We start from the raw sequence: 2543 nt of genomic DNA on the forward strand, positions 1-2543 counted from the left end.
TTGGCTCTTGAAAGAATGATGAAAAGGAGAAATGTTATTTGATGATCTGAAAAATCATAAAAATGATTCTTGAAGCAAGAAAAAGCAGTGAATACAAAAGCTTCCAGAAAAAAAAAGAGAGAAAAGAAAAAATGGCGAAAAAAATAGAAAAAGAAAAAGCAAGCAGAAAAAGCCAAAAGCTCTTTAAACCAAAAGGCAAGAGCAAAAAGCCAATAGCCCTTAAAACCAAAAGGCAAGGGTAAATAAAAAGGATCCAAGGCTTTGAGCATCAGTGGATAGGAGGGCCTAAAGGAATAAAATCTTGGCCTAAGCAGCTGAACCAAGCTGTCCTTAACCATGTGCTTGTGGCGTGAAGGTGTCAAGTGAAAACTTGAGACTGAGCGGTTAAAGTCAAGGTCCAAAGCAAAAAAAAGAGTGTGCTTAAGAATCCTGGACACATCTAATTAGGGACTTTAGCAAAGCTGAGTCACAATCTGAAAAGGTTCACCCAGTTATGTGTCTGTGGCATTTATGTATCCGGTGGTAATACTGGAAAACAAAGTGCTTAGGGCCACGGCCAAGACTCATAAAGTAGCTGTGTTCAAGAATCAACATACTGAACTAGGAGAATCAATAACACTATCTAAATTCTGAGTTCTTATAGATGCCAATCATTCTGAACTTCAATGGATAAAGTGAGATGCCAAAACTATTCAAGAGGCAAAAAGCTACAAGTCCCGCTCATCTGATTGGAGCTAAGTTTCATTGATATTTTGGAATTTATAGTATATTCTCTTCTTTTTATCCTATTTGATTTTCAATTGCTTGGGGACAAGCAACAATTTAAGTTTGGTGTTGTGATGAGAGGATAATTTATACGCTTTTTGGCATTATTTTTACATAGTTTTCAGTATAATTTAGTTAGTTTTTAGTATATTTTTATTAGTTTTTAAATAAAAATCACATTTCTGGACTTTACTATGAGTTTGTGTGTTTTTCTATGATTTCAGGTATTTTCTGGCTGAAATTGAGGGACTTGAGCAAAAATCAAATTCAGAGGTTGAAGAAGGACTGCAGATGCTGCTGGATTCTGACCTCCCTGCACTCAAAGTGGATTTTCTGAAGCTACAGAACTTTAAATGGCACGCTCTCAATTGCGTTTGAAAGTAGACATCTAGGGATTTCCAGCAATATATAATAGTCCATACTTTGCCCGAGTTTAGATGACACAAACTGGTGTTCAACGCCAGTTCCATGCTACATTCTGGAGTTAAACGCCAGAAACAGGTTGCAAAGTGGAGTTAAACGCCAGAAACAGGTTACAAACTGGCGTTCAACTCCAAGAGAAGCCTCTACACATATAAAGCTCGATGCTCAGCCCAAGCACACACCAAGTGGGCCCCGAAAGTAGATTTCTGCATCAATTACTCAATTTTGTAAACCCTAATAACTAGTTTAGTATAAATAGGACTTTTTACTATTGTATTTACATCTTTGGATTATCTTCTGATCCTTTGATCATGTTAAGGGGGCTGGCCTCTCGGCCATACCTAGACCTTCATCACTTATGTATTTTCAACAGTAGAGTTTCTACACACCATAGATTAACGTGTGGAGCTCTGCTGTTCCTCATGAATTAATACAAAGTACTATCATTTTTCTATTCAATTCAAGCTTATTCCGATTTTAAGATATTCATTTGCACCTCAATATGAATGTGATGATCGTGACATTCATCATCATTCCCAACCTATGAACGCGTGCCTGACAACCACTTCCGTTCTACCTTAGATTGAATGAGTATCTCTGGGATTCCTTAATCTGAATCTTCGTGGTATAAGTTAGAATCCATGGACGGCCATTCTTGAGATCCGGAAAGTCTAAACCTTGTCTGTGGTATTCCGAGTAGGATCTGGTAAGGGATGGCTGCGACGAGCTTCAAACTCGCGAGTGCTGGGCGTAGTGACAGACGTAAAAGGATCAATAGATCCTATTCTAGAATGATCGAGAACCGACAGATGATTAGCCATGCAGTGACAGCGCATTGGACCATTTTCACTGAGAGGACAGGATGTAGCCATTGACAACGGTGACGCCTAACATACAGCTTGCCATAGAAAGGAGTATGAATGATTTGATGAAGACAATAGGAAAGCAGAGGTTCAGGAGGAACAAGCATCTTCATATGCTTATCTGAAACTCTCACCAATGAATTACACAAGTATCTCTATCTTTAATTTACATTTTATTTATCTTTTAATTATTAAATCTCCATAATCAATTGAATCCACCTGACTGAGATTTACAAGGTGACCATAGCTTGCTTCAAGCCGACAATCTCCGTGGGATCGACCCTTACTCACGTAAGGTTTATTACTTGGACGACCCAGTGCACTTGCTGGTTAGTTGTGCGAAGTTGTGACAAAGAACTAAGATTATGAACGTGCGTATTGAGTTTTTAGTGCCATTACCAAGGAATGGAACCGTCACGATTTCTGCGCACCAACACGTCACTGCCATTTCGCGCTAGGCACGCGTCCGCATTGTCCACGCGTACGCGTCGC

This window comes from Arachis ipaensis, chromosome B6, assembly GCF_059453495.1.
Source record: "Arachis ipaensis isolate K30076 ecotype BB chromosome B6, ASM5945349v1, whole genome shotgun sequence".
Classification (NCBI taxonomy): Eukaryota; Viridiplantae; Streptophyta; class Magnoliopsida; order Fabales; family Fabaceae; genus Arachis; species Arachis ipaensis.